Source organism: Rutilus rutilus (assembly GCF_951802725.1).
Source record: "Rutilus rutilus genome assembly, chromosome: 4".
Classification (NCBI taxonomy): Eukaryota; Metazoa; Chordata; class Actinopteri; order Cypriniformes; family Leuciscidae; genus Rutilus; species Rutilus rutilus.
The window spans coordinates 53,083,190-53,093,232 of NC_140212.1; the positions used below are offsets into that span (position 1 = coordinate 53,083,190).

The 10,043-nt window shown below is 46.0% G+C and overlaps 1 long non-coding RNA gene across 1 annotated transcript; it reads right to left on the reverse strand.

Annotated features, from left to right (window-relative positions):
- On the reverse strand, positions 1 to 663 carry LOC311290054. Its single transcript, XR_014627294.1, has 2 exons — positions 508 to 663; positions 1 to 353 (listed from the first exon to the last, which is right to left on the reverse strand). It is a non-coding gene; the product is annotated as an uncharacterized lncRNA (long non-coding RNA).
- Positions 664 to 10,043: the final 9,380 nt, after the last annotated feature.

Genomic DNA, 10,043 nt, shown 5'->3' on the forward strand with positions numbered 1-10,043 from the left:
TTTAATTTATTCATTTTTATTTATTACCATCACTGAAACTGAGGACAATCACATGGGTATCAGATTAAGATGCAGGCAAGTGAAACATCTTTGCATGTGAACTGATGCATATAAATGTGAATGGTCTTTTTTAGCATCTTACGTGTACAAGTTTACATAGATTAATGCATGTTCTGAACACGTAATGGATCTGGATGAAATCCCTGTTAGTGCTGCACATCGCCCAGCTGTATGTCTCCCCTAACTCCCCAAACATCTATATCCTCCAGTTTAGTGAAGCGATGCTTGTAAGTGTGAGTTTCTTCACCATTGACAAACACCTTGTAATGATCACTATGGCAGAAAATGGTCACCTGAAAAGCACAATGAGAAAGATTTCATGAACTTTAAAAACAGATTTCCCCATCCTCTACTGTACAGTCTTTGTCCAGCATATTTACAGTCTTATCGACACTGTTCATTTGAACAGAAAGTGAAAAACAGGCAATAATAAATCTGCATGTTTACCAGAACCTGTTCCCCTCTTCTAAATGGCATGGGTCCAGATCGTTCCTCCATGCCCCATTCCCCATTCTCATAAGTGTTGCGGACAACCACATTCTCATCAAATAAAATCTTGTAGTGAAATGCAATTCCAAGACTGTGATGCAGGTCAATGTCAATTCTGTTGGAGAAATAAAAGCAAAGTGAACTGTAAGAGCCTCCTGTAAGTCTCCCATGTGTTCTGTGTTTATGGTATCATTCATAATATTCACTGCACTGGGATTGCAGGTGGTGGGCACGTGTCCACCGGGGTTTGGGCGGGAGTGATAGTGGTCTGTTTGTTTGCTTCACCTGTTCACCTGAGTTCAGGGGCTTTGACAGAGAGAGGGAGTGAGCCTGGGAGCGAGCACTTTCTGCTGACTGCACTTTCGCACTCACACAGCACTTTTATGACCTGGTGACTGCAGTACCAGTGGTATCTTTACGTGTTGAAGTGTAATAAATGATTGAACTGAGTTTCTGCGCGTCGCAGTGTTTCCAGTCTCTCAGTGTTTAGTCCCTCGCGGCTGCAGAGTTTCTTTTGCCTTGTCTACAGCCGCTAATAGGAATTATACTGTTTAAAAAACATCTCAGGGATTCAAGGATCAGGTAGATGTGTCATTATGATGTTCCAATAGTGTTAGTTTAAAGCACAGCACATGGTCAAAAATCTGAGTGTGAAATTGCTGTATATTCCATGTTAATAATTGCAGTTCCACAGCAGGACTTCTCTGGTATCTAACTGCGCTCTATGAAGCACTATGAAGGTACCCAGCATGCAGTGTGGCATGAAGTTATGCTGTGGAGTTTCTTAATTCTTGTTGGTTTTATCTGTGCTGCTGAACTTATTTTTGGATCACTTTTAGCAGTTTGTGTTTATTTTGTGATGTTCAGAATCAATCTTTTTTATTATTATTATTTCGAGTGTCACCATTGTTGTGTTTTATATTTCTGTGCATCATTAGGTGATGGAAAAAAATCTTGTGTTGCAAGATGATGTCATATCTTTCAAAGATAAACTCTCAGCAGCTGCTTTGCTATTATGAAATATCCATCTACAAACAACTATGAATTTAACATAATATATTGGTAAATATTTATGCTTAAATAACTCTAATATTACTATTTAACAAAGCTTAACTTTAAACCAGCCAATTAGCTTTTTATATTCTAGCTTATGGAGTGAAAACAGTATCAAAACCATCCACAAATGCACAAGACAGATCCCCACACACACAGCAGTCCACAAATGCACACGACAGATCCACACACACACACACACAGCAGTCCACAAATGCACACGACAGATCCACACACACACAGCAGTCCACAAATGCACAAGACAGATCCACACACACACAGCAGTCCACAAATGCACACGACAGATCCACACACACACAGCAGTCCACAAATGCACACGACAGATCCACACACACACAGCAGTCCACAAATGCACACGACAGATCCACACACACACACACAGCAGTCCACAAATGCACACGACAGATCCACACACACACAGCAGTCCACAAATGCACAAGACAGATCCACACACACACAGCAGTCCACAAATGCACACGACGAGTGCAGCAGAGTTATTAATGGAAGAATAAACATTGTCAAACCTATTCGCTTGAGTATTGATGATTCCTTGGATGATGATGGCTTTGCCAGGCTGAAGTCCGCCTCGGATGAAGCTTTTATACGGGACCACCTGATTGTGGGTCAAAGTAATTCAAGATCATTTGTATAATACAGCAAATGTTTACAGCATGCTAACATGTTAATTAGGTCACATCCACTTTGAACAATCCATTAAAAAATCTTTCTATTTAAGATACTTAAAAAAATATGATGTTCAAATCATATCAATCATCCTTTCAATATAATTGATGACTTACTGGGTTGGAAAACAGCAGTTGATGATGCAGAGCCATTTCGACAGATGCTGTTCTCCTGCAAATCCTAAAGTTTGTATTGTATTCAAGGCTGACCACCACTTACAGAAGTTATCATCCAGGGCTGGACCGAGATATTTATAGGGTGGCGACACACACCTCAAACATACAGTATGCGTAGGTGTTTACTTGGAACTCGAACTTTGTCTTCTCTCTGAGTTAATGAGAAGCTTTTCCTACAAAATGCACATTTATTAACATATTTTACTCCAAACTCACTCCATAACATCACTGTTCTGATCTGATGTGGCTTCTGATCAAAGAATGAGACCGGAAATATATTATTTTATAGTATTCTAACTGTAATACATGCTGTTGATCAGCATTGCATTATAAATATACTTTATTCGGTAACACTTTATAATAACTGCACACTATTAATCATTAGTTAAGCATTACTAAACAGTTAATTCATCATTTATAAAGCATTACTAGAAATAATAAGCAGTTTATAAATACAGCTATAAATGCTTTATTCATGATTTATAAGCATATCTATAATGTGTTTAATAATTGTATTTTCATACTTTATTAATGATCAATTTATCATTTCTAAATGAAGTATTGCATTATTTACACACCAGTTACATTATTTACCATTATTTACAAACTAGGAGTTGTCATTGATTAAGAAGATCACTTAGAAAGTGTGAGTAAATGTAGTAGATTCAGGAGTTATAAAGCATTTAGTGGTGGTCAGTTCACTGTGTTTGTGAGCTCATCTAAAGTGAGGACTAGTTATGCTGTGTAAAGCATTTATAAAGGAGATTTAAAGGCTCAGTTTTCTTCTAAACAGAAAAAGGAAACAAACACACACAGCGATACAGAACATAGAAATATTAACAGCCTTTAAATCTCCTCTATAAATGCTTTACAAGGCAACTTTTGATTAATACACGATAACATTGCAGATACACAAATTTGATATGGGAAAATCAAATCCTTGTTTATACATTTCTTAAGTGGTTATACATAAATGTAGGATTAACACTTTATTCCTACTCCTCTCCTGGAATCTCAGTTTGCTTGACATTCCGTTAGGGCAATAAAAACAAAGTGGGGGGGAAGCCAATTGCCAGAGAATGTTAGTGAACATTCTCTAATTAAAACACTATTGATTAAAGAATACATTTCGAAACCACACCTCTATTATAAAGCAAACTAATCACACATACATATCGGAAGGTATACATTCAAGAGCCAAATTTCTATATGAAGTTGCACCCAAAGGATGTTTGGTGTGTGTGTGTGTGTGTGTGTGTGTGTGTGTGACATAGAATGTTTCGTTATCTCTCTGTGGTCCAGAGAGGGGAAGGGGGTTTGGAATGCAGAACTTTGCAAAGTTAAGGGAATGTGTTGCCTGGTTATCCTCCAAGGTGCAATAAAGTGTCACGAAAGACCATTTGTTGCAGACTAGCTTGGAGCCAACACAACTGATTTACCTTCGGGGGTTCAGAGTGGGACAGCAAGAAGGAATGTGCGTTTGTGTTCTGATTCAATGAGCCATGATTCATAGCCAATGTTGCTACAGATTCCCCCTTTTCGTCTGATGAAGTCCCTGTGTGGACATCATCGGACGACAATCATCACAATGGTCACATGGCAGGTGAATCATGATGATCGTGTAGCAGGTGGATCATGATGGTCGTGTAGCAGGTGGATCATGACAGTAGGAAGGCAGGTGTTTCTTGGAGCTGAGGATTCAGCTCGATGAGGTTCGGCGTGGTCTCTGACTTGGCACCCCCTTTTGCAGGGATTCAATCGTAGAGATGAACAGCTCAATGTCGTCGGCAGTCCAGGCTCGGACCGCAGATGAAGTGTTCAGAACGGGCCATCGAGACAGTGCTCGGAGGGCTGTGTTGACGGGAGCAGGGTCAATGAGTTGGGACCCCCTTTCCTCAAACCAGAGTTCCAGTCCTGGATTTAAGGTGAAGTTGAAGTTCTTGGAGGATGGGAGTTTCAGTGCTGTCTGGTACTCTTTGCTCGGAAGCTGGTACAATGCTAGGCCATCAAGGTGTAGGATGACACCTTTCGGTACTTGAAGTCCCGTATTCGGGTTGAGCATGTTGACACGGCTGGTTGTGTCGTGCTGGTCGTAAGTGACAGTGGCTGTGCGCACAGGTGTGTTAGCAAGCCACCTTTCACCTACAATCTCTGCTTGCATCTCTGTGACTTGTGGGCGAGGCTTAGCTTCGGCAGGGCAGAGATGATGAATGTCTTTAGTCAAAGTACACATGTGCGGGTTTGAAACTGAGTACAGTTGTGTATCGCTGTCGTGGTAGGCCACCACGTCTGGAGTGCGTATCTTGATGTGGGTGTTGTTTTTCCAAAACCTGACCTTGACAAAGTGTGTAAGTCTGTAGACTTGGCTTGACTCGATGATAAGCACATTTAGGAGAAAGCCCACTTCTCTCTGCTCGGGATCGACGCAGAGTGAGATGGCGCTACCCAGAGAGTAGGCCAGGTGTTTTTGCAGAAGGTCAGCTGGCATGTTGATGGCGGAAGCCAGCACAGTTAGCATCAGGCTTAGTATCAGGTACGGTGGGATTACACCTGTGGCTAGGCTGTCATTGGAGGAGCTAACCTCCCACAGCATGTCTGTCGTTAGCGCTGTAACCAGCTGAGTCTGGACAAAGTCACTCTGTAAGATAGTAAACAGCGGCTTCATGGAGTTTGCGGTCTGGTTCGCTGCATTTACACTGGACATGCCAATGTTAAACAGAGTTCTGGCGGCAGCTACGGCTCCGAGCAACGCTTTCAGAAACCGTCTGGAGTGGTGGTTGGTGCTTAGGAGCCCCGAGTGTGCAACAGTCACTTTCTCAAGTTGGTTGAACATGTGTTCGACCTTGGCCTCGGCGTGAGAGAGGGAGTCCTCTGTCCGTCGGGCACTTGTCCAGATGTATTGGGCTACGGAGCTGGGGTAGTGTGCTCTGTAGACCGGGCAGGGCTGGATGAGTCGAACATGCACTTGCTGGGGGTAGGTCCTGCCGTCGGTGATCTGGAGTCTCAGTTGTTCTCGCGGTGGCAGCTGTCCTCTGGTTGGCTGACAGTACAGCATGGCGAACCACAGCAGCAACCTGGTACAGACAACAGGGAGAGAGAGAGAGAGAGGGGAGGAAGAAACCAGCGAAGGTTGTCTTTGGTTGGACAGGGCAGTCTTTTTACTTCGTGGGCGGCGATTAGGTTTAGTTCGCCTTGGCCCATGTTTTGCCACATCTTGCTGCCGGCTTGTCGCTTGCTTCAGTGTCTCGTCAGTGGCTCTGGTGCTGCCGTATGCAGTGCATGATGCGTCATGGAAATACATTGGCAGTATATCCCCCTTTGTGCGCCGTGGCCTTACAAGCCTTGGCATTGTGATGCCAGACGGTGCACAACTTAAAATGTTGTTCTATGCGCGCAGCATGTTCGTGTTGTCATGCAGTGGTCTGAGGCACTGGTTGTCAGTGAGGTCAGACGGCATGCAAGGGTGGTTGGAGGGGTTTGAGAGGTGGGCATTTAAAGTCTTTATGTAGATGTCAGAAGCCCGCATGTCTGATATGTTTGTGTTTGTAAACAGCGGAGCCAGCGTAAGCGGCTTTGAGGTAGGCAGTGTAGCATGTAAAGTTCTTATGCTGTGTGTAATCTCTTCAACCTCTAGGGTGGGTGGGTGGGTTGAAATTGACCACAGCTTGTTGTTTAATGCGCCAGGCTTGGCAATGGCTTGAGTGAGGTCATGTCGCTGCAGGTCAGTCATGACCTTGAGGCAGCAGGTGTCAAAGTCTTTGGTGGGTTGTAAGGTGCAGGGTAGCGGATTCGAACCTTCAGTTGGTGCTGAGTCTGTGTCTTCATGGCTGGCTGTGGGAGTTCCCATGAACTCTGTGACCTGAAAGTCTGGCTCTGCGGAAGTTCTCGTGACCTCTGTGACCTGACAGTCTGGTTCAGATGACCTGTGTGGCTGGAGAGGAAGAGGTTCTCGCACTTGAGCCCAGACTTTGAGCTGTTTCAAGTCCAGTAACGGTTCAAAACGGTCTAGAAGGTCTCTGCCGATGAGGAACGGAAAAGTGTCAATTTTTGAGATGAACACGGGATGGACTAGACTCAGAGGACCAATTGTCAGGTGAATGTGAGCTGCCTGTTCGAGCCGGATGTCATGTTGACAGTATGACTGTACGTTCAGTTCACAAGTTTGAGGTGTAGGAGTTCGGTCTTGTCTCTTAGCTTCAAATTGGAGTCTTTGGAACAGTTGAACTGAAATTATCGTAATGTCTGATCCTGTGTCGATCAAGGCTTCCATGCTCACTTCCTTTTCCAACGTGATGTTCAGGTAGAGTTTTCGGCCTGTGCCCTTTTCAATGAGGTTGCCCAGGAACATTGGCATCGGAGCAGGTGTAACGGTCGGTGGGTGGTTAGGACCGGTCTCGTGTAGCTTGCTGCGGAGGCAGTTAGTCAAAACAGCATTTCCTGGTACCTTGGTTTGAGGGAGTGTGCTGTTTCGTTCAGGGGGTGCAGCTGTCAGCTGTGGAGCTTGGGTGATGCTGTCACCTTGTAATGTGACAGTTAGCTCTGTGGTCTGTGTCTGACGAGCAGTGTTCTGGATGCTCGGTACCGGTCTTATGCTCGGTACCGGTCTTATGCTTAGACATAAGATGTCGGGCTCGTCCTTCTTGTCTTTCTTGCGACGTTTCTGTTGAAGAAGCTCTTTCAGCACCCTTATGATCTCTGCTGTGGCTGCACTGTGGTTATCTGAGGTGGTGGGCTCAGGATTGAGCTTACCAGTGTCGTGTCGAGAGTGGTTCCACTGCCGGCTGTCGGGGCTTGGTGTCCTGGACGGGGGAGATCGGCTCTTTTGGGGTCGCCGGTCCCAGAATCTTTCAGAGCGGTCGTTCTGGTGCTTTGGACGAGCACCACCGCGATTGGGTTTTCCTCTGCTGGCTTGGAACGGTCTTGACTCTCTGTAAAAATGTCTGTGACTGTGGTGTTGTGTGGCGCCCTCTAAAGTCAGCTCTGAACAGTGCTCAGAGACAGAATAGATTGTGGGGTTTCTCACAGTCTTTTCAGAAATAGTCTTTTGCTTGGTGTAAGCTTTATGGGCTAGTTCTCGCAGCTGTTGTGTAGACATGCTACGTGGGCACGCGGCCACGCCCAAATGGTGACTTAAAGTAGGATGTAGGTTTCTGAGGAACAGAGTCTTAAAGTTGATGTCCTGTTCCATCCCGGGCTCATTCCGTACTCCGAAAAAGGCTTGTCGGAGTCGGTTGTAGTAGGTCTGGGGGTGTTCAAGCCGACCTTGCTTGAGGTCTACAGCAGCGATGAAACCTTGATCGGAGTCTGGATAAGAGAAATTCACGGATCAAAGCTTGCCGTAATTGTTGGAAGTCCATTTTGACAGTCGCAGGTTGACGGTCTAGGAAGCTACGAACATCACTGCTAGCCGTTATTCTTAACAGATACAAATTGTCCCAAGCTGTCACGTTGGCGACAGTTTGCAAGTGAAAGTCAATGTCTTTTAAATAAGCATGAACGTCACGACCTTCTGCAGAATCTGGATCGAACATAGGAATGTTTCGAGCTAGCTTGTCAAGTTCTCGGGGGGCTGTGCCGTGGTAAGTGGCATGGGTTGTCTGGAGGGGTCCTCCCCCCTTCGCTGCTGACAGGTGTTCTTGAAAGCTGGCTGGTGATGTCTTGAGCCGTGGGCTTACATCTCCCTTTTCAGCTCTGGGTCCTTGGCTGAAAGGGTTGGGGTGGCTGGCCGGGAGAAACTCTGTGATGTGTGTTTCTCCGTTCCAGCCACTCTGCAGTCTGGAAGAATGTCTTCAGAATGTCTTCTGCATGAACAGTGTCAAGTTCATCTTGGAGCTCGTCTCTCTGCAGAGTAAGTTCGCCGATTTTAGCTCGGGCCGTTTGCAAGTGTTTTTCGCAGGCCCTGGCTTTTGCGTCTGTTTCTTTTAGTTCAGTCTCGGCTCTCTCTAGGAGAGCGTCACTTTGTTGGAGTTTTTCGTCGAGTTCTTTTCTGGTTTCTCTCTCCAACTGTTCTCTTTGGTCTGTGTCGAGGCGCAGATCTTGCAGGGCATTTCGAAGTCTTTCTACTTCTTTCTGTAGCTCTGGATCTGTGGCGTCCTCTTTCTCTCGCTGGTTCTGGGTCTCGAGGAGGAGCTGATCTAGACGGCTCTGGGTTCTGGCCTGGTCCTTCCGGGCCTCCTCCACTTGAAGCTGTAGCGCTGTTGCTTGCTGCTCCAGGTTGATGTTGCGCCGTTCGCTGAGCTTCGCCTGGGCGACAACGTTGTGGGCGACGCTGCTGACGATCCTGGCCCAGTTTTTGTAGTTGTAGCTTTGGGTAGGATCGTGTGTTATCAGCTCGTCTAGCTCGGTGTCCAGTTGCGTTTGGCTCAGATGCTGCAGGTCCTTGGCGTCCTTAGGCAGGAAGGGGGTTGTCATTGCTTTCAACCATGTCGAGAGGTTGCCCCCATGGACTGCTGGACTGGATGAACGGGACATCCTGGCTCACTGTAGGTGAGAGAAACACAGCACACACACAAAGAGACCAATGCAAGTTCGTTCTAAGGTTAATGAGCTATACTCATATGGGCTATGCCGTTTATGAGAATTTTGGGCTAACTGATGCAGACAGTTAGACAGTTAGCAGAGCCAATTGACTTGGGTCAACGAAGGACCCGAACTAGAGATTTGTTTGACAGGCAGTAGCCTAGCGGGTCACGTGATGACACCGGCTGCTTGGTTTGTCGTCCTATTATTTAGCTTCCTTGGTGGCTCTCACAGTTTACTGTCTCTAGGTGAAATGAAAGTAACAAATCACAACAGAACAAAGGATAGAAAAGATCAAAGTGAAACAAAACACTTGAAATGAGATAAAACAATAATAACACGGTATGTGTTAGGGAGAATGAGGAGGCCTAAGCCTACTACTAGGGTTTAAGCTAGGGCCTACAGGTGAGTGGGGGCTATCGGGGTAGAAAGCCTAGGAAGATGGTATGGCTTAGAGAAGAGATAAAGGTGGGCCATACATCTAGAATGTACCCGGGGGAATATCTAATATTCTGTGGCTTAGACAGGAAATGGGTTTTACTAAATTTAGTTTACCTGCGGTGAATTGAGGTCCCTCTGGTGGGAACCCGTGGCTCAGTCAACCCCTCCGACGGTTCCCAACACTTGACCGCAGTGTTCTCGGGCAACTTCGTTTTCTCCCTGTACCTCGCTGCGCCCTCTCAGACAACTTGCGACTTTAAAACACAACCTGGCAACACCAAGGTGTCCCCGGCCAGACAACACGGCAAAAGTGGGTTTTCGCCCGGAACTCTCCGAAGAGTGGCCCACTTTTAGGCCTCAGTTCGGGTTTATTGTCCCAAAATTGCTTTGTGTGTGTCGGCTGGCGCGGTTGACCTTTGGAGTGCCAAATTGCTAATGTCGCAGTTGCGTGCCGCAACGATGGTACGGGATTTGGAAGTGTCCGAAGCCCACGTACGGCCAGTGTCAGTAACGCCGGTCGGGCAACCTCGCTCGCGGAAACCAACCCGAGATGACTGCAACTCACCCCAGTGCTCTAGTGAATGCCACCTATAAATACAC